The following is a 27,674-nucleotide window of genomic DNA, read 5'->3' on the forward strand; positions in this document are numbered from 1 at the left end:
CTAGCACACAAATCATCTTGGGAATAAATTTTCTAGAGAAGTACAAATTCTCATGCGACTTCTCTCGTAATGAAATGTTCCTTATAGGTTCGAGGTTTAGAAGTGCTGGAGGAGAGTGTGTTCCAGTTGCTGAGTACTCTGGATGTCAGTAAAGCTGTGGGACTGGATGGTATTTCATCACGAGTTTTGAGAGAATGTGCTAAAGAACTGACAGCTCCTTTGACCTGGCTTTTCAATGAAAGTCTGGCTACAGGAAAAGTGCCCAGGGAATGGAAGGAAGGTAAGATAGTGCAATTGCATAAGGGCAGTAGCAGACTGGAAGTGTCTAATTATAGGCCAGTTTGTGTGTCATCAGTAGTTGTTAAGATCTTGGAGAGATTAGTTAGGGACTGTAGTTAGGAGAAATTAGTTAGGGACTGTAGTTAGGAGAAATTAGTTAGGGACTTGTATACAACATTGGGCAGATGAAGGTAATGTTTTCTGTGAGAGGCAACATGGATTTGTGAGGGGGGCTCTTGTTTTAGTAATATGCTAGCCTTTTATAATAAAGTTACAAGATCGGTAAATGAGGGAAAGGCATATACTGCCATTTTCTTGGATTTAGCGAAGGCATTTAATAGGGTGCCACATGATAAGCTGATATTTAAGTTGCAGCACATGGATTTGGCATTCATTTGCCCTCATTTGCCCATCTCTCTAGCACAAGCTAGACAGATGGGCAAATGAATGGGGGGGTGTCAGTTTAATGCAGCAAAATGTGAGGTCTTGAGGTTTGGGACACATCGATGGGACGCTGCATACTCTGTTGGAGGAGATATACTGGAGGAAGTAGGAGAGAGAAGAGATCTGGGGTTGATGATTGATAGAAACCTGAAATTCAAGGGACATATTGCAAAGGTGGCGAAGGTAACAAAGGATTGCTGCAATAATGAGAAGGATGCTGCCCTGCAGAAATAAAAGTGTTATCATTCCATTGTATAAGACCCTGATCAGACCACACTTAGACTATTGTTCTCAGATTTAGTCCCCAGGATTTGAAGGGGGTAAATTGATTGTGGAAAGGGTACAGAAGCGGATAACAAAGACAGTTTCAGGATTGTACAATGTTAGTTATGAGGATCGGCTGAGGGAATGTGGACTGCAGAGTTTGGTGGATAGAAGAAGGAGAGGTGATATGATTGAGACTTTTAAGCTGTTGAAAGGTGGTTACAGGGTTGACACTTGGGAGTTCTTTCGCTTGGTTGAACAGCAGGAAGGAGTGATGACAAGGGTACATCCCTGGAAGTTACGAAAGGAAACTGTGAGCAAGAGGGTGAGGAATGGTTTCTTTGCATTGAGGGTAGTTGAACCGTGGAATGCATTGCCTGATTGAGTGGTGAGAGCGAGAACGGTCAATGAGTTTAAGGAGTGGTATGATAGACTTTGTGTTTCCTGGGAGGGACCTCCCACGTTGAGTCTTGATAGACGTGTTTCCTTGGAAGGACCTCCCACGATGAGTCTTTTGACTCCTTGCAGGCCTAAATAATAATAATAATAATACCCCTATACCAATGAGCCTTGTTCAAAAATTACACACTTTCAACAAGCATGAGATTCAAACCCACATGGAGAAACTGCAACGGATTAGTAATACATCTCCTTAACCACTCGGTTACCTCATCCTGCAAGTGGCTGAGCTGTACATATGTGAGCTATATATATGTTTATCTGGTATAGGATGTCTAAATTGAAACTGGTGATAATGATTCTTTCTGTAAGAAGATGACTGTTCACTTCTCCACACCTTTAGAAGCGTGTAAAGAGTTTTTCCCATCCAAAATTTTTTATTGTTTAGCTTTCACTCTGCTTATATTTGAAGGGAGTAAGCTAGGTCTCTTTCCCATTTTATTTGTTTACATTTTTGTTCAAGTTTACTGGCATAAAAGAAAATGTGAATATAAATTAAAATTTTTTTTAAAAATTTTTATTTTTTATTAAAATTCAGTGGATAATTGTTGGAAGTTTTTTCACTTAGCCGTGCGTGCTACAAATTATATATTTGGTTTAATTCTTTATCCAAGTATAAGCAAACAAAGTTTGCACCTGAAGTATTTTCAGGACTTTTTTGAGGTTAAAAGGATTAAACCAAATATATAATTGGTAGTATGGCCAAGTGAAAAAACGTCCATCAACTATCTCTAATCCAGAGAATTTTAGTAATAAGGTGTTGACACCTTTTGGCAACTGGTATATGGTGATGTGACCTCTGCATTACTTCCACCTTAGTATCACCACCTGTGGGTCTGGCTCCCACCGACGAGACCTCAATAAAGGTCGAAACCGGTCTGGGTGGTGACTCTTCCCATAATGCATAGCTGTATACATGTTCTCAAGGAGATTTACTTTGCATTATGGGAGATACTAAGGCAAGTGATCAGAACTTATCCCACCTTTACCAGGAGTTGCCCCTGGCCTGAAAATACTTCAGGTGCAAACTTTGTTTGCTTACACTTGGATAAAGGATTAAACCAAATATATAATCAGTGGATAGTTGTGTTTACCTATTAATTATATTTCTTGTTTCAGTGCATTTTTCATTGTATTTTGTTTTTTTTTAAGTTGTTTTGAGTACTTTTGATCAAATATGAAATATTTTGGCTGCTTTTCTCATATTTCAGGATTCCACACTTCAGTTAAATTTGTTGACTGTCTCACTCACCACTATGTAAGTAGTATATTCCTTTTCATCCTCCTTGGGGAAAAAAAAATGATGCTACCCACACTATCCTTATACAACTTCCTTAGGTGATCTCTTGATCTACCACCATCCTTTGCTCAATGAATAATCTCTCCTACATTAATCTGTTTAAAACCCTTCAACAATGTATGTCACTTGTACCAGGCATTTCCTCAATTTGTTTTTTTACCCTGCCTTCCATGGATCTGACACTGCCTTTATTACTTTCCCTGGCTGCCTATGCAGTAATTCATATATGGCTGATCAAAGTATTATACAATAGAACTACTATAACTTTATGATTGCATTTTATTCCCCCCCCCCAAATGTCCATTATCTTAGTTATTTTCAGCTATCACCCAGATATCTTACCATCTCCATGTTCTTAAAGACATCACAAATTTTGGTGAATGCATACATTCCATGAACTTGTACTGTGTTGGTGCCTTTGATGGACTAATGGTTAGGTAATCTGGAAACGATATCTTTAACATAAAATATCTTAAAATATATATTTTTAATATAAGCATACAGTATCAAAATATAATGGTTGGACTACTGAGACACTATCTTCTAGGCCAACTTGGCTGACACTGTGCTACATTTCATCTTTGCCTTCTATATTTTAAAATCTTGCATGTCACAACATTGAATTGGTAATCTCACTTATCTGTCTACACAAGCACTATTGAAAATCCTTTTCTAGAGCCATTTATTTTCCTAATTATAGCTTTTCCCAACTTTGCATAATCTGCAAACTGATAAACAGACAGTATTTGGATGTGACTTTTGCCGCCAATAGGCAAAACTACAAAGCTGTAAAAATATAACAAACTGAAGTAAATACTATTTTCGATCCTATAGCATCAGTTACTGAATGGAAGGATATCAGCAGTGCCCAGGAAACTGAAAAGGTGATTAAATGATACATTATCTAAACATGTCCCTATAGTTAATAAAATAAATATAGTGGGAGCCAAATTGATATTCAGACTTATTAAGCAATAGATGCATAAAAAGAAATGATGTAGAAGGAATAAGAGAATAGAGATGATAGTTATGGAATATGTGCAAGGCTAGAAAAGCTACAAGTATTGTATGGTAAGCAAAGTTGGAGTATGAAAAGAAAATTGGCTGTTCAGGTTAAAGGCAGTCCAAAGAATATTATTGTTATAGTATAAGAGAAAAAGATTGAATGAGGAAGAATAACTTGACTGAATGCAGGTGGTGTCCTTGTGTCAGAAGCAATGCATTGTCCAAATAATGAGTGCCCACTTCAGGATGTATCCTGGAGTGTGTAACTAGTGCACAATGCTTATCACTACTTTGGATGAAGAGAAACTGCATAACAATAAGATTCAAGAGCTGTTGCATGATCTGGATAAGAATTCAGCAATAAGGACAAATGGAATATCAGTACAATATGTTAAAGAAATGTTCATCAGAACTGGCTAGGCCCTAGAAATGTTTCTTTAATTTGAGTTTAAGTTCAGGGAAGATCTCAAGAGAATGGAAAGAATTTGTGATAGTTCTGTTGTACAAGGGTGGTTTTGTGAAGATTTTAGAGAAGTTGGTAAGAACTAGCATATAGAAATTGGTTGATAGACAAGCTATACTGTGCAAGATACAGCATGGGTTTACTAAAGGGAGACCATATCTGAGCAGTTTACTCATATTTTATAATAATGTTATGATAGAGATGGATAAATGGAATGGATACACTGTGATAATGTTGGGCTTTGGTAAGGTATTTAGTAGGTTACTCCATAAAGGGCTGTTGCATAAGCTGGAAAATATATGGGATTGCAGATAAGTTCTGAAGGTCAGGTATCAGAAAGTAGTATATGGGGTGATGTGAATATGCCAGATATAAGGTGATTAGTGTTGTTCTTCAGCGATTAGTTCTTGGAGCATTGTTATATGGTTTATATGTTAATGATATTAGGAAGGATCTGAGGTATTCAATGGTTTGCTGCTGATGATGATGCAAAGATAGGCAGAGTAATCAGGGATGCTACTGATATACACCACTTATAGAATGATTTGAATATTCCAGTCCATTCATATCATTCTGTAACTGCTGTATATTAATTCATTGTTAGTAAGTGTAAATCAATTCAGTGTTAGTAAGTCTAAAGTTATGCACACTTTAGCATGATGAGATATCCAGTGGCATATTATAGTGTGAGATTATGCTTAGGAGAACCAGTGAGGTTAGGGATCTTGGAGTTATGATGGATAGCAATTTGAAGTTCGAAGGTCACATAGCAAAAATTGCAGATACAACTCAGAGACTGACGGAGTGAAAGAATGCAGGGATGTAGAAGTGAAAGTTATGAAAAACTGAAATGAAATGTAAACAGGAGAAACTGAGGGAGTAAAGGAATGCAAAGATGTAGAAGCAATAGTTACGGAAGAAGTTGCGAAAAACGGAAGTGAAACGAAAGTTGGAGAAACTGAAGGAATGAAAGAATGCAAAGATGTACAAGCAAAAGTTAGTGATAAGGGGGTGAAAGAAAGTATGAATGAGGAAAAGGAAGTAAAGTGCTACCGAACTTGAGGTAGCGAGATAGAGAGTGAAATTGTCAGAATGCAAGCTTTAATGAAATGGTTATTGGAAATGAAAAATGAAATGAAGAATATGCTGAGTGATGTTAGACATCTAGTAGAAACTAATGAAAGTATGCAATAAAACAGAATGAAAGAAAAAAGAGTAAAAGAAGTGATGAGTGATTCCAGGATAGCAGTATATGGAGACTCCATAATTAGAGGGCTAGTTACGGACATGAGGAAGAAATGAGCAAGAGAGTTATTATTATTATTATTATTACCACGGGCTACTCCAGGAGTCCTTAGACTCATCGAAGGAGGCCCTAAACATCATGTTCACACAGCTGTTCAACATTCTCACAGTATCTATCATACCTTGCCTTGAACTCGCTCACTGTCATAGCACCCACAACAGACTCTGGCAGCTTATTCCACTCATTTACCACTCTAAAAGTAAAGAACCCAGCTCTAACACCCCTGCTAACCACGCTCTTGCCCAGCTTCCATGGGTGTCCCCTAGTTCTCCCACCACCAGTCCTGATCTCAAAAATATCATCTGAATTAATCTTATAGAATCCTTTTAGCAATTTGAATGTCTCAATCATATCTCCCATTTTTCGCCTATCAACTAGTTTCTGCAACCCACAAATCTTCAACCTGTTCTCATCTTGGTCACTCGCCTCTGGATCCTCTCGACCTCCTCCCCATCAAGAATGAACCGAGGTGACCAAATCTGGGCACAGTAGTCGAGATGAGGTCTTATCAGGGCTCGGTACAGAGGTACAATAACTTGTTTTTCTCTGCTCATCAAGGTATTTTTCAACAACCAAGTGAGTTGATGAGCTGATTTAGCTACTTTCGCAATGTGCCCCCTAAACTTCATCTCCCTATCCACCAACACTCCCAAGTCCCTGGCCTCATCAATCTCTTGGAGTACAGTTCCACCAATGTGGTATACTGCTGCTAATCTTTTCACTCCGAAATGCATAACCTTACATTTTGTCACATTAAATTGACATCCATTCTCCTTAGTCCAGAACTCCAATTTATCTAAGTCATCTTGCAAGACTTTGACATCTTCTGCATTCACTATCGCCCTACCCAACTTTGCATCATCAGCGAACAAATGAACTGTCCCACTTAGACCATTCCCTATATCGTTAATGAACAGATTAAACAGCAGTGGTCCAAGAACAGAACCCTGTGGCACACCACTAGTCACAGGCCGTTTTTTGGACTCTACTCCTGAATAAACTACTCTTTGATATCTCTCCATCAACCACCCAGCTATCCATCTCACCAACCCTATATCCATTCCCATATGTTGTAGTTTACGGATTAGAATTCCATGTGGTATCCTGTCAAACGCCTTTGCCAGGTCCAGCAGTATCACTGTAAACCCATTTCCCTTATCCAGTTCAGCCGACACCTTGTTATAAAACTTGAGCAAGTTACTGAGGCATGATCTACCCTTCACAAAGCCATGCTGTCCTCTGTACAGTATCTCATTTTCATCAATCCATTCCTGTATTTTTCCCTTGACTACTTTCTCCAAGCCTTGACAACGACTCCTGATATGCTGATCGGTCGGTAATTTGCAACCATAGTCTTGGATCCTCCTTTATGCAGTGGAACTATTTTCCCCTCTTTCCATGCCTTCAGGACTAAGCCAGACCTGAGACTCAGATTAAACAACATGGTCAAGGGCTCTGATAATTCATGAGCCGCTTCATGCAAGACCCATGCCGGTATACCATCCAATCCCACAGATGTATTCACATTAAGGTTCTGTAATAGACTATTCACCTCCACTTCATTCATCACAATTCCCATATAAACTAATGGTTCCTTCATTTTTTCAACGTCACCACCTGGATGATATACTTTTGCAAAGTGCACCCTCAGTAACTCCACTATATCGACTGGTTCAGTGAACTCTTTACCATCGTCATTCCTTAAAATCATTTTGCCATGTACAGTTTTTTTCTTGCTTGCAGCATATTGAAAGAACTGTTTAGGATTCTCTTTTGCTTGCATAGCTAGTTTCCTTTCATAATCGGCTTTTGCTGTTTTTACCACACTCGTTACCCTTCTAGCCTGTACTTTATACCGTTCGTGTGCCTGCAGGTCACCCCTTTCTTTAAATTCCCTCCATAGTTGTTTCTTTTTTTGCAGCTCAAGCTTAATGGTGTTATTCATCCATTTAACCCCTCCTTGTTTCACTATTCGGACCTTAGGTATACAATCAGCCATAACCTCCTGTAAATGCTCTTTGATCACTTCCCATGCTCTATCGACGTCCAGCCCTTGCAGTTGTACATGCCATGGCACTGATCCAAGCAATCTCCTAAGCTTGTCATACTTGCCAGCACGGTAATTCCACATATACCCTGTCTTAATCACAAATTTCACACCTTTAGCCACCTCCCAGGTCAAGACCTTATGATCACTCTCACCAATAGGTGGCAACATGGTCATATTCATTACAGTCAAATTCTCAGATATTATTACCAGGTCAAGCACTCTCACACCCCTAGTATTTTCAATTACATGAAAATACTAGGGGAATACATGAAAATAACTATCTGAAACATGCTGTTTCAGATAGTTATCCCTTAATAATTGAATAAAATCCATTTCCTTCCTCACATGTGTCCTCTCCTCCTTCCAATCAATGTTACCATAGTTGAAATCCCCCATAATAATTACCCTCCTTCCACTCATTTCATCAATTTGTTTATGCATACCATCTCCACCATCTATTCCATCACCTGGTCTATAGCAGCACCCAACTGTATATTTTATTCTGCCAGTATCAATCTCACACCAAATAGCCTCAAATGAGCTCCTTTCACTATCCTGCAATACTTCAATTCTCCTTGGCTGTAGTTCATCAGCTATCATCAATAACACCCCTCCCCCAATTTTATTCTCTCTGTCCCTCCTAAACATACTATAACCTACACATTCTATCCCACTAACTATATCATCTTCCGTCAGCCATGTTTCACTAATGCCAATAACCTGTGGCCAGGAAGAGCCAATCAAGGCCAAAAATTCTTCCTTCTTGTTCCTAATACTCCTGGCATTAGTATACATGAATTGCAGTGTTCCCTTTGTCCCACCCCTATCTTGATGCGTTATTCTAAATATCCCATTCCCATTTTTTGTCCTTATTGCTGGCTCAGGTACATTATATACATTTTTTACACTCAACTGTCTCACTGATGTCTGGATATCCACTTCCCCCCCCTCCTTGGTAGTTCTAGTTTCCCTGGTTCTGCACATCCATTTTCACTTCATTCAGCAACACTTTTTCCAGTCTCCGCACACCAAGTCCATTCAAATGCGGTCCATCCATCTTGTATAAGTCCTTTCGCCCATCAAACTCATTCCACACGTCCACAAATTCCACACCACACCGTCCGCATAACCTGCACATAATATCATTTGCGATTATGGCCCTCCTTCTAAACTCCTCTCTGTCATACCGTGGTAACAGACTCACCATTCTAACTCTGTCACTCTTTTCTTTCGCTACCTTTAACAATACTTTCAAGTCCTCTCTCATAAAAAATTTATCACCTTTCAATTCATTCGTACCAGCCACAATTGTTATTTCTTTCACCCTCTGTTTTTGCACTCTAATGCTCTCACTTACATCCTTAAATTTCGCACCCGGCAAGTACGATTTAGTTACACTCCCATCTATTACTCCTCTTAATAACGAGTCACCATACAATACTCTCTCCTTCATTTCGGAAACTCGCCCACGCTGTTTATTTCCGTTAGCCGAATCACTCTGGAGAGAGTTTTGCAGGTGCTCTAATTGCCGCTGTGCATCTTGTATCACTGCACGCAGCCTAGCGATCTCACTTCCTACAAATAATTCCTCATTTTTTTTATCATTCAAACCATTTTCTCTTTCTGTATAATTGCTCTCACTCTTTCGTAGATCACCGCTCACATTACCATCTTGTACACCGCAATTCCCTATCGAGCCACTATTTTCACTCGCATTCTGGCTTTCTTCAACCATAACTGTCTCACAACCTGACACATACTTCGACTCCTCACTTTGCATACACTTTCTACACATTCTCCCACCACTATCACTTTCAACCCATACTCCAGACTCATTCGGGAATGCATACATTCCACACACATCACACCGGACAAACTCTCTCACACTACAGTTTTTGAACAATGGCGTCGTATTTTTGGAAGCCATTATCTTACGTCGCATTGGCGCCATATTCTAATATATGAAACGTATCGTTAAAGACTAAATTAATTTATGGAATTTACACCAAAATCACACAGACACAATAAGCTACCAAATTTAGACAATATTACGTTATGATTTTTAACATTTATTCTAATTTCCATTCAAAATTGTACTTAGCTTTCGGGAGCTCCCTGAAAATACGACCGTTCCCCTGGCACTCTAGCGGCCGAACTCGAGTTAGTTGTGATTGTAGGGACAAATGATCTAACTGGACATAAGAAGGATGTGAGGATGAATATCAGGAGACTATTGAGAAGAGTGAAAGATAACAGTGGAGTAGGAAAGGTTGTCAGTGTGTGTTACCCAAGTATGATGATGAGTTGCGACGGAGAGCCAAAATCATGAATGGTATGCTAGCGGAGCTGGGTGAGTGGAGTTTGGATGTATGGCATGTGTTTGAGGGAAGAATGAAATTATACAGGCATGATGGGTTGTATTTCAATTGCTTTGGAGTGAATGTGCTGGAGAAAGTGTTGCTGGATGAAAGTATAGTGTGTGGAAGTAAGTGTGTGATGCATGCCAGAGATCAGAAGGAAGAGATGAAGAGAAAAATCAGGAGAGTGGTACTGAAGAGACAGAAGTGCTTGGCAGTGGAAACAGTAGTGTGAGAGAGGAAGTGGGAACAGGAATACAAGAGGAACAGGGAAACAAGGGGGGGAGAGCTCAGGAGACATGGCATAGAGAGAGAGAGAGACAGAGTGAATGTTTAAAGTGGCAGTGAATGTGTGTATGAAGATGGAGTATATTACATTGTGGGTGGAGAAGTGGAGACTGGGCAGGTATATGGTAAGCGGTGATAAAGGTGATTTGGCAGGTATAGTGGGGAAATCACAACCAACATATGGCTTGGATACGGAGGCATAGCTAGAGGGGGTGGTCTGCCCCGGGCGGCACTTTGAACCTTTTTGAACTTTTGCAGTTAATTCTAAAATACTGTCTCGAGAACTAATTTCCAAATATTGTAATACTGCTGCGAGTTTTCCCCACAATTGCTGTAAGTGTTGCTAGTTGTGAGATTAGCTTTTCTAAATAAAATTGATTAAGAACTACCTACATTACTATGAAATACACTTTGCCAATGTCATTGACGATTTTGCAAACAGAAAAGCAAGAAAAATAACATTTTAGAATGTTGAAATTAAAGTTTTACTTCAGAAATAAAAATAGTGTTTTATTTCCCTATACATCGTTTTGACTTTTTGTGGTATTTTTGGTGTGTACTGAGAGGGGTGGCAAACTCAGGGACCGCTCTGTGTGACAAAAGCTCTAGCTACACCACTGGATAGGACTGGCTATAGACCTAAAAATGAACTGTTGTGTTTGTTTACAAATTCCAGAAGTATCAGAAATAAAGGGGATGAAATGGTTTCAGTGATTGAGTTTATTCGCCCCCAAATCATTGGAATAAGTGAAACATGGTTGACTGAAGATGCTATCGTAATGGGAATAGAAATGGAATGGTACAATATTTTTTGTGAGGATAGAAAGGGCAGGAAGAGAGGGGGAGTGCTACTGATGATAGCAGGGGATTAAAGTCCACATACAGTAGGCATGAAGGGGGAGGAATAATAGCAGTGGTTATGAGGCAGTGTGGTGTAACATGAAGGTTGAGAGGAAGACATATTTAGTTGGATGTTGCTATAGGCCTGGGAATGTGGAAGGTGGTGATGAAAAAATGTATGAACAACTTGGATTAGTGAACAAAGGAAGGGTAATTATTATGGGTGATTTTAATTATGGTGGTATAGATTGGAATGAAGAGATAGCATTTGGGAATAAGGAAAATGAATTTCTTGAGTTCTTGAGAGATATCTAACTCAGGCAGCATGTAAAGAAAGGCACGAGTTCTAGATCTCGTCATTGCTTCAGGGGATGTAATTGTTAGAGGGGTTTCGCATTTTCCTCCAGTTGGTGAAAGTGATCATGAAGTATTCATTTTAGAAATTATGGACTTTACAAACGTGTTATAAATAACTCTTTTTATTTTCCCACATATAACATGGTTGTAAGGTCCATAATTTCTAAAATGAATGCTGATCACCATGCAACACTAAAAGAAAAAATTATCATGAAGTAATCACCTGTGTTGTGGCTAGTCATATGCAGACTTTTGCTAGGAAAGGATATATGTGGAATTATAAAGCTGGTTAGGACAAGCTTAGGAGACAGCTTGGATCTATAGCATGGAGCAAGGAGTTGAGCGGTAAGGAAATAAATGCTGCATGGTGACTTACAAAGAAATACATAACAGCATCAATGTACGAATGTATCCCAAAGGCCAAAAGGCTGGATAAGGTAGGTGTAAAATGGATTAATGTGGAGGTTTAGCATAAAATCTGGAAAAAGAAAGTACTTTGGAGGAAGTACAAGATGAATAATGGTAATCAGTCACATGAAGAATAAGAACAAGCCAGGAGAGTGACTCAGTTAGTAAGGAAAACAAAAGTAGAGTATGAGCAGAAATTGGCAAATCAGGCTAAGAAAAACCCTAGATAGTTTTTTAGACATGTAGCAAGTAGAAGGAAGAATGATCATGGAAAGATGAAGTTAAGGAATGAAAGTGGTAGAATGGTAACTGCTGCAGAAGACATTGTTGAGGTATTCAGGGATCAATTTATAAGTGTTTCATCCTGATCAGGGTGGAATCATGAGGAACTTAAGTGTAGAGGACATAGGAGAGGATGGCTTAATTGTCAGTGAGCAGGAGGTATTTAAGGAAATAAATAACATCGATGTTAATAAGGTGATAGGATTTGATGACATATCACCATGCATCTTAAGGGAACTGGCAGTAGCATTGGAATGCCTGTTTAATAAGAGTTTTGCAACAGCACAGGTTCCAAGGGAGTGGAAGGAGGGTAAAATTGTTCCACTGCATAAAGGTGATGATAAGGCTGTATATAGCCCGGTCTGTATATTTGGAGTTGTGGTGAAGGTGCTGGAGAGATTGGTGAGAAGTAGGATAAAGAAATGGGTTGATAACAGCAGTATTCTCTTTGGTTATCAGCATGGGTTTGTTAAGAGGAGATCATGTTTCACTAATTTATGTACTATAACAAGGTGACAGATACCTTAGACAAGGGAGATGCATATACAGTGGTGTACTTGGATTTTGCAAAGGCTTTTGATAGACTGCCACATGACAAGCTCTTAAATAAATTAAAACAGATGTGATTGGATAACAGACTTCTGTGTTGGATCGGTGACTGGCTGTCAGATAGTTATCAGAGAGTTGTATATGGAGGTGCAGTATCCCGGAAGGGAAAGATTACCAGCGGTGTGCCACAGGGATCAGTTTTGGGGCCATTGTTGTTCAATTTGTATGTTAATGATATTGGGTTGGGTTTAACTAGTGATATCCAGCTTTTTGCGGACGATGCAAAACTGAGGAGAGCAATGCACAGTCAGGGTGATGTTAATGCCTTACAAGAGGACTTGAATAGATTGCATGAATGGGCAGATAAGTGGAAATGCCAGTTCAATGTTGCCAAGTGTAAGGCTTTGATATTTGGTAAGCAACGATGGGATGCAAAGTATACACTTGGTGGGGAAACTTTAATGGAAGTAGAGGAGATGAGAGATCTAGGAGTGATGGTGGACAAGGACCTGAAATTCAGGGGCCACATTGCACAAGTTGTGAAGACATCACATCGAATAATGTCAGTGATGTGGAGAACACTGACATGCAGAAATAGAGAGGTTATGATTCCATTGTATAAGGCCTTGATCAGGCCTCATATGGATTATTGTGCACAAATTTGGTCGCCGGGTTTTCTTGGTGACGAGGATATTTTGGGAAGGGTACAGAGAAGATTCACAAAGGTAGTCAGTGGTCTTTGGAATGTGGAGTATGAGGACAGATTGAGAGAATATAAGTTGCAGAGCCTCATGAATAGGAGGAGGAGGGGGATATAATTGAGACATATAAGCTGGTCAGGGGTTATTATCAGGTAGACATGGAAGAGATTTTTCATAGAATGGGAGAAGGGGGGAGTAGAACAAGAGAAACTGTGAAAGGAGGGTGTGAAAATTATGAAATTGCTGGAAACTGTATAAGGAGGGTGTGAGCAAGGGAGTGAGAGGCAGGTTCTTTGCATGGAGGGTGGTTGGTGAGTGGAATGCATTGCCTGAGTGTGTTGTGGATGTGGACACATTGAATCAGTTGAAGACACAGTTGGATGAGCTTTGTATGCAGTAGTGAGTACCTCCCATGATGAGTTTCTGACTCCATGGAGGTCAAATGTTAATAATAATAATTGCAATGTTGAAATTAAAATTGACATGTAAGGATGAAGAAGTCATTTTTGCCTCTTTACAAGGCCTTGATATGACTCCATCTAGACTATTGTGAACAGATTTGGTCTCACGGGATCCAAGGGGATAAAAATGCTATGAAAAGGCTGCAAGAAGAGTTACAGATATGATATTGGGATTATGGAAAGTAAACTACTAGGAGAGATTAAAACATTTTAGAAAATTTTAGAATTCTCCAAACCTCTGAAGAATTGTATAGGATATTGTTTGATTTTTATTATATGAAAGTTGGGAAGAAGACAAGGGAGAATCTTTGCAAATTAAATTTGTGTACACCTAAGAAAGGGGTGTGGACTAGATTTTCCTCTTTTACAGAGCAGTGAGTGAGTGAAACAGTTTGCCTATTAAAGCAGTCATGCATCAAGTGTGAATTGAGTTTAACACATTCACGTCAGGGTGATCGACACTTTCTTCCTTCATTATTATTCTTATTATTATTCAGGCCTCCATGGAGTCAAAAGACTCATTGCAGGAGGTCCTTCCTAGGAAACACAAAGTCTCATCGTGGGAGGTCCCTCCTAGGAAACAAAGTCTATCATACCACTCTTTAAACTCATTAACCATTCTCGCTCTCACCAGTCTATCAGGCAATGCATTCCACGGTTCAACCACCCTCCATGCAAAGAAACCACTCCTCACCCTCTTGCTCACAGTTTCCTTTTGTAACTTCCAGGGATGGCCCCTTGCCATCACTCCTTCCTGCTGTTCAACCAAGTGAAAGAACTCCCCAGTGTCAACCCTGTAACCACTAACATTGTACAGTCCTGAAACTGTCTTTGTTATCTGCTTCTGTACCCTTTCCACAGTTAATTTATCCCTTTCAAATCCTGGGGACCAAATCTGAGAACAATGGTCTAAGTGTAGTCTGATCAGGGTCTTATACAACGGATAATTATCTCTGCAGGTCAGCATCCTTCTCATTATTGCAGCAATCCTCTGTGTTACCTTCACCACCTTTGCAATATGTCCCTTGAATTTCAGGTTTCTATCAATCATCAACCCCAGATCTCTTGTCTCCCCTACTTCCTCCAGTATATCTCCTCCAATAGAGTATGCAGCTTCCCATCGATGTGTCCCAAACCTCAAAACCTTACATTTTGCTGCAATAAATCGACCCCTCCCTCCATTCATTTGCCCATCTGTCTAACTTATTCAAATCCTCTTGCAGGGTTACCACATCTGCACTATTACTAATAACCCTTCCCAGCTTCACATCATCTGCAAACAACTGACTATCTCCTTGAAATCCACTGACAATATCATTGATATAAAGATTAAACAGTATCGGTGTAAAATGAGGGGGGTTTTGTTTTCAATTCTTTCATATATATATATATCTTTTATGATATATATGAAAGAATATCTTGTTATATATCTTATTTTTTTATCTTTACACTTATCTTTTATTATCTTAATGTACAGCTTAACGTAGCTCTTTCGTTTCTTTCAGTATATCATATATATCTTACGCTTTTACCTTTCTTTTTATCTATTCTTCCTTATATTTTCTGTCTCAATCAATTATCTTAATCCTTTCCTAAATTATCCCTGCTTTAATTTCTATATTCTTTATTTACTTTACCATTATTTTATCTTTCTTTACCATTATTACTCTAAAATCTATTCTTTCTTTACTTTACTTTCTTTATTTCTATACACTGTAATTCTTACTTTATGCTCTCTACACCTTTATCTAAGTTACCACAGGTTATCTAATATCCAATACCTTGAGAACCTTGGAAAATTTATTTGTTAGACTGCGCCACCAAGATTCCCTTTTATGGGTATTAAATATAATTTAGATTACCTGCAGTATCTCTCTAATTCAATCTCAGGCTTTACTGTCACTCTTATTTAACTTTGCACACAGGTTCGCATTTTTTAGAAACAGTGCATTGGATTAAGGATCAGTGAACATACATTCTTTAGAATATTAAACACATTTATTTAAACTAGGATACATTAATACAGTTTCTTAATTGAGTTGGTACTACAAAAAAATTAAAATCTAAGAATTAATTATAATCTCATGCAAAATATTTTCACATTAAAATTCACAGGAATACTATCAAATGCCAATCTGCAACCTCAATCTGCTAAGTATTATAATCTCATTTTATATTCACATATCAAAAGCACAGCAATACTACCAAATATCAATCTATAACTTCATATATAGTACATACATAATGAACATGCAGCAATACTATCTTATTCCAATCTATGATTTCATTCATTCTGCTGCAAAGAATTATTATCTCATATCTAATTTATATCAGCTACTCTTTAGCCTCTTAGTTCAAGACAAATTATCGCAATTTAACTTTTATATGTGTGTCCCTCCGAATATATATATACTTCAAACAACAGGTATGCTATATCTAATTCACTACCAGTATTTCTTTAGCCTCATAGTCCAGAACATACAAAGATAATTTAACTTTATAAACATCCGGCTGAATATATATATATATACTTCAAGGTTGTACTCTCTGTTCTTCTCATGACACAATTATCTGAACTGGCTCTTTCGATTCTTATCTTGTTCTGCAGGCTTCTTTTCTTTCTGGGTCTCATCATTCGTGCTGGTTTCCTTTAGTCTGGATCCGTCACGTTATAGAAGATTTTTGGGGGATTGGATCGCGTAGTACCGATACTGCTTTTCCGTCCTGGGCCATTTACACTCGTGCGGGCTTCTTTCTTTTTTGCGGCGTCGCACTTTGAAGAATTCTTGGGGCTTCATGCATATTATGGTTGACTTTTCCATAGACGATTCCCTACTTTTCTTTGGACTTTGAACGGACCCTTGAAGCTGGATTCCGAGGCACTACAAGTGGAGACTGCATTTCCACGTACCTTCTCCCTTTCTACCTATGCATACCAGCATACAGCCGCTGCACTGCTGCATACTGCCTTCACCTGCTACATCTTGGATTTCTTGCCTCTGGATACCTGGAAAAAGACCCCCCTGGATACGTCTGGGTCCTGTCTTATGCTCCCTCTTGCGGTCCCTGGAATAAGGGTTGAGAACCCGGAGCATTCCCACTCAAAAAGGAAAGGGACATGACCTTCGAGTTGTTGTTTACTTTTGTTGTTTGCCGCCTGTTATTGCACTGACCTTGGGACACGCCTTAAGTTAAACTTGGAACAATTGAAGGCACTTTACAATTTCCAAATAAGGCTTCTAAACTCTCTTTCAACTCGGAAACCACTAAATTTACAGGCCGCTTTCAATGCCATTGGCCTTGAAATACACAGATTAACATTCCATTTCAATACATACTTGTATGGTATTTTGATTCACACACAAAAAAATTTATAACTACTGTTAATATATATATATATACAAAACAAAATTTCCACAATGAGTGTTAAAATCACAATTTCTTTCTATATACAATGCTCGTGACCTCTGTAAAAGTCGATGCAAATTTAAGAAAAAAATTCTTACTGCATCGAATTTTACATAGGTCCCAGTACTGAGCCCTGTGGCACCCCACTTGTAACCCTCTGCCTCCTTAAACTGCCCCACCATACACAACTCTCTGATACCTATCGGACAGCTAATCCTGAATCCATTTGACCAACCTGACATCCAAACCCATGTGCTGCAACTTAAATATCAGCTTATCATGTGGCACCCTGTCAAATGCCTTCGCTAAATCCAAGAAAATGGCAGTATATGCCTTTCCCTCATCTACTGCTCTTGTAACTTTATTATAAAAGGCTAGCATATTACTAAAACAAGAGTGCCCCCTTCACAAATCCATGTTGACTCTCACAGATAACATTATCCTCATCTGCCCAATGCTATATACGGTCCCTCACTAATTTTTTTGAAGATCTTAACAACTACTGATGACACACAAACTGGCCTATAATTAGACACTTCCAGTCTGCTACCACCCTTATGCAATGTCACTATCTTACCTTCCTTCCATTCCCTGGGCACCTTTCCTGTAACCAGACTTTCATTGAAAAGCCAGTTCAAAGGAGCTGTCATTTCTTTAGCACATTCTCTCAAAACTTGTGGTGAAATACCATCCAGTCCCACAGCTTTACTGACATCCAGAGTACTCAGCATCGGGAACACACTCTCCTCCTGCACTTCTAAACCTCGAACCTGTCCTAACCCTCTAGTATTAAAATTTACTCCTCCAGGATGAAATACTCCAATAAAGTGTTCATTGAACAATTCCACTATGTCCTCTATATCAGTCACTCTATTCCCATTTTTATTCCACAATGTCAATCTTCCACAAATCATCCTAACCATCTGGCTGGGTGAGAGAAAAACTATGTCCTACTGTAATTTTATGATTGCATTTTGTTAGATGCATCACATATCGTGATGGGTCTTCATTTGTAACCAAATCTTCTTTGAGGTGGGAGAGGCAAAACTGATATATTTGTTTTACAATATATTAGAAAACAGTAATTAAGAAGAATGATATATTTGGTTGGTATGTTTGAATTACTAAAAGTTATAAATATGTGAACTATCATTTATAAGCCACGTAAGGATGGGAGAGAAAGAATAGATGTGTACAGAAATACTTGGAAAATGAATTATTAATAATTAACATTTATGATATTAAGCGTGTCCTAACAATTTGTTGTGCTTGTTATGTGTATTTCTTTCTGTTTTATTTATATTTTGCTTGATTTTCTAAGACTTTTGTTTTGATCACTGATGATTAATATACACCTTTTTTACATAGTAATAGATAAATAATTTAGTCATAACTGGAATTATTCACCCTTTCTACATTCATTACGTTTTTTTTTCCAGTGGCTCTTCTGTCTTATCAGTAACATATGTCTTGCACATGTTAGTGTTTTGTTGTAGATCAACAACTTCTTATAATACATAGAAATATTCATTTTTATTCAGGAATATATCAATTTTTATTATTATTATTATTATTATTATTACGGGTATCTCCATGGAGTCAGTAGACTCATCGCGGGAGACCCAAACTAGCAAAACAATATCTGTCATATCTCTTCTTGAATTCATTTACAGACGAAGAGCTCACAACTAAGTCAGGCAATGAATTCCACTCATTCACCACCCTCCAGGCAAAAAACCTTGTTCTGACACCTTTGTTAACCACACTCTTCTTTAATTTCCAGAGATGACCTCTTGTTCTTCCATCACTATCACACAGCTGAAACATTTCCCCTGCATCAATCCTATAAAAACCTTTTAGTAATTTGAATGTTTCTATCATATCCCCTCTTCTTCGCCTATCAACCAATCTCTGCAATCCACAAGCTCTCAATCTATCAACGTATGGAGCATTTTTTATATCACTCACCAACTTGGTCACTCTTCTCTGAACCCTCTCCACAGCCTCCTCATCTCCAAGGAATCCAGGTGACTAGACCTGAGCACAGTAATCCAAATGTGGAAGTATCAATGCTTTATAAAGGGGAATAATAACCTCTTTATCTCTGGATGTCAGTGTGTTTCTCAACAACCAAGTAATCCTATGTGCAATCTTGGACACCTTAGCAATGTGTCCTCTGAACTTCATCTCCCTATCTACCAATACCCCTAAGTCCCTAGCCTCATCAATCTCTTGGAGTACCTTTCCATCGATGTAGTACACAGCTGGTAATCTTTTAATCCCAAAATGCATGACTTTACACTTTTCCACATTGAACTGACATCCATTTTCTTTTGCCCATTTTACCAGCTTATTTAAATCCTCCTGCAAACTTTCAACATCAGCTTGATTTTTTATTGCACTACACAACTTTGCATCATCAGCAAACAACTGAATATCTCCCTTTAAGCCGTTTCCTATATCATTTATATACAAATTAAACAACATTGGCCCAAGCACAGAGCCCTGAGGCACACCACTGGTCAACTGCCTCATTCTGGACTCGGCTCCTCCATACACCACCTTATGGTATCTCTCCCTGAGCCATTCTCCTATCCATATCACCAATTTAATATCCATTCCCATCTGCTCCAATTTGCGTAACAGTGTTCTATGGGGTATCCTGTCAAAAGCCTTAGCAAAATCCAGAAGTACCACTGTATAGCCAGTTCCTTTGTCCAACTCGGATGTTATTCTATTATGAATAGTTAATAGATTGCTAAGGCAGGATCTACCTTTAACAAAACCATGTTGGCCTCTATAGAGTATCATATCCTGATCCACCCATTCTTGAATTTTGTCTTTAACCAACTTTTCCAATACTTTTACCACTACTCCTGAGATGGTGATTGGTCTGTAATTCAATACTGCAGTTTTAGAGCCACCCTTATGCAAAGGAACCACTTTGCCTAACTTCCACTCCCTAGGGACCATACCAGAGTTCAAACTTAAATTAAATATCCAGGTAAGAGGGGTTGACAATTCATTTGCACATTCACGCAACACCCGAGCTGATATTCCATCTAAGCCTACCGCAGTGTTTGCATTTAAGTTTTGCAATATATTTAATACCTCTGATTCTTTAGCTTCAATTCTCACATTAGGTATTGCTATAGGTATAGAGATATCCTCACTTGGGTGATAGACTTTTGAAAAGTGATCACTCAGTAACTCGACTATTACATCTGATTTTGTCACCTCAATACCATCAGCACCCACTAAGGTTATCCTTCCGAAGTCATTCTTCCTCTTACTTGCCACATAGCGGAAGAACTCTCTGGGATTACCCTTGATCTCTTTGGCTAAGGTCTTCTCATAATCTGATTTAGCTTTTCTTACTATGCTGGTAACCTTCCTAGCTTGAGCCTTGTACTGCTCATGGGTGTCCTGATCACCTTTCTCCTTGTAAATTCTCCATAACATTTTCTTTTTTTGCAGTTCAAGCTTGCTACTACTGCTCATCCATCTAATGCCTGCCTTGTTTGACCTCCTGACCATGGGGACACAATCTGATATTGCTTTCCTCAGATACCCGCTGATTTTATCCCAAGCACTGCTAACATCTTTCCCTTGCAATATGTTCTGCCATGGGATGGCTGCAAGCTCACTCCGAAGCTTGTTATAATTGCCTAACCTGTAGTTCCGTACATACCCCTTCTTAATAGAAAAATCCACAGATTTTGCAACCTCCCAAGTCAATACCACATGATCACTTTCACCAACTGGAGGTAACGAGGACACCTTACTTATGCATATAACCTCTGAACCAATAACCAGGTTCAACACTCTCACACCACATGTCCCTTCAGTTACGTGCTGTTTCAAGTAATTATCTCATAGAAGATGTATGAACTCCATTTCCTTTTTGCTACGTGATATTTCCTCCTTCCAATTGATATCACCATAATTAAAATCCCCCATAATAATCACTAAGCCTTCACTCATTGCACTAAGTTGCTGATGCATGAATTCAATATCTCCCCCCGTACTCCCTGGCCTATAGCAGCATCCAACTGTATATTTGGTTGCGTTGGTCACTATTTCGCACCAGACTGCCTCAAATGAACTCTCATTCACATGTCTATCATCATGATATACTACTTTCTTTGGCTGCAACACATCAACTATCATCAACAGTACTCCTCCTCCTGTTCTATCTTCTCTATCCTCCCTGAAAATACTGTACCCATCACATTCAATTCCAGTGACCACATCTTCTGCTGACAGCCAAGTTTCACTAATGCCTACAACTTTTGGTGAGATTTCACTGACTAATGCCAAAAATTCTTCTCTCTTATTTCGAATGCTTCTAGCATTGGTATACAAAAATTGCAGATTCCCACTAGATCTTGTACCGGCTTTAGAACTGATGTATAAGTCACTAACTACCGTAGTCCTATGCCGATTTTTATCCCCTCTCTTATGCAATTTATTCTGCCTATAAGGATCAATAAATACACAATCAGTGCTAAAGTTTCTCTCTCTTACACTCAACCTTTTCAATATTAGTTTCCCTGCCCAATAACTTCAACCTGTTCAGAAAACAATAACTTCTTCAATCGCTTATGTCCTTCCATGTTAAGATGCAGTCCATTTCTAGCATACAACTGCCTTTTTCCTTCAAACACACTCCAAACATCAACAAACTCCAGACCTCTTTTTCTGCACATTCTTGCAATCATATCATTCATTATCGTTGCTCGTCTTAACTTGTAATTGTCAAAACGAGGCAGCACACACACTATTCTCCCATTGACACTTTTCCTCTTCACAGTATCTAATAATGTTCTTAAATCTTTTCCTACCCGATTTATACTACCTCTCAGGTCATTCGTACCCACCATAACTATCATCTTGTCTGCTTCATGCTCTCTCTTTATTGCTAAAGCCACTCTTTCTATTGTCCCATCAGCCAAGCACTCCTCATGCATACCACTCTCCATACCCTTAATCATAGAATCACCATATATTTTACCACTCTTAACTTCATTCAAGTCCACTCTTACCACTCTTAACTTTTACCACTCTTAACTTCATTCAGTTTATTATGCCTGTTCTTTCCAAAGACTCTGGAATAAAAATGTTTCTATGCCATGAAAAATATTCTAACCTCAGCAGACACTATATTGCAGAAGCAAGAACATACATCACCAATATTCCATGTATTCTAAATTTACAGCACATCATATATTGTCATAATGCAGACAATTTATTCTGCAATTTTATTTTTATTCCCAGTATTCTTTCAGATATGTGTTCCCATTATTTTATTTTATTTTGAAAATCTTCATGTATTATTCTTTTGCTTGGTTGAACAGTGGGACAGAGTGATGATGAGGCCATTCCTGGAAGTTACGAAAGGAAACTGTTTGCAAGAGCATGAGGAGTGGTTTCTTTGCATGGAGGTTGAACCATGGAATGCATTGCCTGATGGAGTGGTGAGAGCGAGAATGATCCATGAGTTTAAGGAGTGGTATGATAGACTTTGTGTTTCTTACGGGGGACCTCCCCTTGATGAGTCTTGATAGACTTTGTGTTTCTTAGGAAGGACCTCCCACGATGAGTCTTTTGACTCCATGGAGGCCTGAATAATAATAATAATAATATTATTCCTACACTTGCTTCAGTGTTCCCTATGAGGATTTATTTATTTTGCTATGGGACGAAATACAAGATATCATTGAGCAAAACGATATACAGACCTGACAATTCAGTTAACCAGCTGGTGGTACTATTTGGGAGTAAACACAAGTTCCTGAAGCCTCCAGGGAAGGAGTGTATGGGGCAGTCATTATTGATATGATGCATAGTCTGCACAGCGGCCTTGTCTATTCCTAAATCTGTTTAGCTTGCTCCAGAGGTGTTCAGGTAGATTGAATCCTGGTGGTTTGATAGTTGGATCTGTGTCAGGTACTTATTTGTATTTCTCATTTCAGAGTCTTTACCAGTTCCAGGTGCCATCATCTGGTAATTTCACAAGCCATATGGGAAGTCTGGAGGCAAGACATGCAAGGGATGAAGAGATATCTTGATGTATCTTCCTATATATCAAGATACATGTTATTTCTGATTTTCTTTATTTCTTTGCTGATGACTTCTTCTTTTCTGAAGCTTGGAGGAGTGATGTGGGAAAGGACAGGTAACCATGGGAGAGGAATAGATTAAGGTGCCAGACATGATTCTCATTGTCATGTTAAGCTATGTGTTCACGAGAGTTGTATGGTGTCTTCGGCTCCAAACTGATGGACAATACTCCACAACAGGCAAGACTAGAGCCACGGCTTCTGTTCTGAGTCGAGGTATTACAATTCCAAGTTGTGCCATTCAGCTTGTTTATGATGTTCCTGGCAGATATCTTTAACTTAGTTTTTTCCAAATGTTTTTGGTAAGTTAGACTGTAGTCAAGTGTGACATCGTTAAATAATGAAAACAAATTTTAAATCTTTTAAGACTAAGTAGATTTTTTTTTATCTTAAAAGAAACATATTTAATTTTTATTATTTATTATTTCTTTTTTATTTTTTATATTTTAATGGAAAAAATTACACATTGGTGCAGGTTCACAAATTCTGCTTCCTGTGTATTTCGGCGCTTAATGAATATTAGTAAATATATCCTTATTCATATAAGTTTCATTTCAAACCTGAAATCTAAGAATTGCGGTTTCAAATATTTCACCTGATATTGGTGTAGCAGTATTGAAACACATCCATCACATTAAATTGTTATTAAAGTTCTTTTATGTTTTTAATTCTTTCTTTATTACTAATCGTTTTATATTTCATGTGCTTGTACTGCAAATGTACAATAACAACTGAGGTAAAGACCCAATAGGCTTCACTTCGGCGAAGCATGTACCACCTGTTGGCTTACGCTTGGACTCGCCGAACTTTTATAGTTTTATATTTTATATTTTATATTTTATTCGGCATGAAATTATTAGATAGATTTTTCTATCTTTGAGTTTCTTATTCGGCTAAGAAATAATGTTGGATTCAATATCCACTTAATTTGTACAATAACAATATATCTATCTATATAAAAATATGAGATAATGTGCCATGTCAAATGTGTATGTAAGATGCTAAAAATGTAATATTTGCATTTGATTTTTGCAATATTCGCTGTATATTGAATATAAATACAATAAATATTATAATAATATATGTCTATATTATGATTTTTTTCGAGGGGGGGGTGAAATATTTTAATTTTTCCAAATGCTTACAAATAGTAAACCTTCTAGCTAAGTCGGCAAGGATAAAGTGAGGATTAGGCCAACAAATGCTGAAAACAATATATACCAGAGCTATACTACCCATGATATCTTTTACTGCACCTGCCTGGAAACATGCATTACAATCCTAGAAAAACTGACGAAAGCTAAACAGAGTACGACACCTTATAGCCATATGAATAATTAAAGAATACAGTACAATATTTTCCGAGGCAGCTTCTGTTATTGCTGGTCTAACATCGATCTGCCTGAAAATGCAAGAATTCTCTTATATATGAAGTCACTTCATATATAAGAGAGATATAACAGAAATTCCAACATTGATTCAGATTGCTATGAATGTCCACTTCGCTACAGTAGGTGACCTCATCCAGCAAAGAAAACATGTTAAGGAGAAGGAAATCTCTGAAAGTGATGATTTCCATATATTCACTGATGGAAGCAAAATCAAAGGAAATGTTGGTTTTTTTTTTTTTTTCATTGCATATAACACAGTCCATTATACAAGAATGCTGCTCTAGACTGCATCCTCTCTGTTCCAACAATGAAGTGGAACAACTTACTATAATCCATTGACTTACATATTTCTGGAAATTAGAACTCAACACCTCTCATCAAAAGACAGTAACACTTTACAGTGACAGTAGAAGCACTATAGATGGCATAAAAAAACCAGAACAATCATATAGCATTAATAGAAGAGACAAGAATTGTGGTTTGGAATCTCACTGTAGAGTAGGGGTTGCCAAACTTCTTTGACCGTCGACTCCTTCAAGAGTTTCTTGACTTTTTATTGACCCCTTCTATTTTGCTATTATGTAATTTTAATATTACCTAATATGTATGTTGATGAATTTTAGAACATTAACGCTCACTTGTATGTCGATGCGCAAAAATGAGACTGGGTTTGAATATGTGTAAGTATAAGTAAATAAGCAACCACACACATGTTGCAGTGTCGTTCCTGCCGTGCCGGCTGGGCAGGAACCACCACATCCGTTTATTGGTAAATACGTCAATTTGGCCTACTGTATTGGCCTCCGTAACTATTTTCATGACCTTGTTCCACCTTACAGGTCTTATTCATGTCACTGTTCCTACGTTTCACTCTTAATTGTGTTGTCATTCAGGATGGAGGTAATCCAAGCTAACCAAATTAAATATTACCCGTACAATGATGTCTTATATTTTTCTATCGACCCCTGAGCCCGAATCGACCCCTAACAAAGTTATATCGACCACTTTGGTGACCACTGCTCTTGATAAGAATTCTTTTGTTTGCACCTTCAACAGCTGTCAATCACATGCTTTATGATTATCAGCCACTGGACTCCATCTGGATGCCCCTAATCAGTGACACTTCATCACTTCTGGAGATACGTGTCCAGTGTCAAAACAAAGATTTATCCAGAATTAATTAATTTTTCCAATGAGATCAACTTCCAGTCATTGTAATGTAACATAAATGACTGATATTGTGTAAATTATATAGTAGGGGTGTTCAACCCTTCGATTTTGGAACGATTTTTGGTCGATCTCTTGTGTATTCCTCCTTACTTACAAATTTAATTAAAACTGAAAACATAATATTTTATTTATCATTATTTTGTATTATTTTTAATTCACTTTAAGTGTATTGCTATTGTTTATTTATTTTTCATTAAAATTGTCAAATCAGTAATTTTCTTATAAGTCTAGGTAAATGAATTAATTTGGATCAGTGGAAGTCAAACAGCAAGCCGAGTGAATACGATTATAAGCAAAGTGTAAAAACTCGATTGTAGCTTAAATATTCCAAAGCACATTACATCGATTTTTTACTTAGGTTAAGTCCCATGTGAATATTGTAAAAAAATAAACTTTGTTTGTCTCGGTATAGTTTGTGTTAGATGTTTTTGTAAATAACTGTTTTGAAGCTAACTGTATATACTGCTTTAATAAGAATATGTTAGAGTGTTAAAAACAAAGGCAATGTTTTTGTCGCCGAAACTGTACATGCCAGCATTAGAAAGATTGTTATTGAAACATATGTATGAGAAAGGCTTGCAGGCTCTAAGTGTAAACATCTCCGAAGTCAGTCAGAAAGAGTTCAAACAACTTTCCAATGGCCGGCAACTTACAATCAAAAGAAAGTGGAGGAGAACAAAAGGTGTGCCGAACTTCAAACTTAAGATGAAAGACTCATACCGATTCTTTGGGGGTTGCCAAACTTCATGCGAGGTCGCAGAGGAGCCTAATAAAAAGGGACTGAAGCAAGCAGAAGGGAGTCCCGGTTCCAGAATTGCTGTCAGAGAGGAGGCCGCCCGGTCCAGAGTCGCTCTTAGAGAGACTGCCCGGATCCACGTTGCTTGAAGGAGGAGTTTCCTGCTTCCAGAAAGGAGTTTCTTGGTTCGAGACGTCACTAGAGAGAGACTACTTCTAGGCTGCAGACAAGGTTTCAAATTGCCGAAAGGAAGAGTTCCAATTGCCGGAGAAATGTTTCCAGGCCAGGTTAATGTCAGACATTCACCAGTGTGTTGCGTTTTCATTTCAATTTGATGAATCAAACGACTTCACTGATATTGCTCAGTTAATGGTATTTTTTCGCATGGTATTTCAAGATTATTCAAGTAAAGAAGAACTTTTGAAAATTATACCATTATTGGGAAGGACTAGGGGAGAAGACATTTTTTCGGCATTTGATGAATTTGTGAAACAACACAAATTTCTTCTTTTTGAACTTGTGTCTATTACTACTGATGGTGCTCCTGCAATGATAGGTAATAAATCAGGCTTCATTTCATTATGTAAAAACAATGACAAATATCCAGATTTTTTAATGTACCACTGTATTATTCACCAACAAGTACTGTGCAGTAAAAGATTAAACACAAAAGATGTTTTGGATATTACATTTGAAATTGTAAATTCTGTTCAAGGAAAGGCCCTGCAACGGTGGTTATTTAAATTACAGGCAAATGATGATAGGGAACTTCTGTTGTACAATAATGTTCGCTGGCTCAGCAGAAGTCAATTTTTAGAAAGATTTCTTGTATTAATTAACGATATAAAAATTTTTCTTGATGAAAAAGGAGATATTTATCCAAATTGATTTTCTTTAAATTAAATTTAAAGAAAAATATAAATGACCGCGAATTTAGACATCTCCCATATTTATTAAAATTTTTTGATCAAAAT

The 27,674-nt window shown here is 38.0% G+C and overlaps 1 protein-coding gene across 3 annotated transcripts in view; it reads left to right on the forward strand.

Annotated features, from left to right (window-relative positions):
- Nucleotides 1–27,674, forward strand: part of LOC150101275 (uncharacterized) — a 246,176-nt gene that overhangs the window by 95,840 nt on the left and 122,662 nt on the right. The window lies entirely within an intron of this gene.

Source organism: Typopeltis vanoorti, chromosome 11, assembly GCF_054136105.1.
Source record: "Typopeltis vanoorti isolate ZY-2024b chromosome 11, IOZ_Tvanoo_1.0, whole genome shotgun sequence".
In the NCBI taxonomy this organism is placed as follows: domain Eukaryota; kingdom Metazoa; phylum Arthropoda; class Arachnida; order Uropygi; family Thelyphonidae; genus Typopeltis; species Typopeltis vanoorti.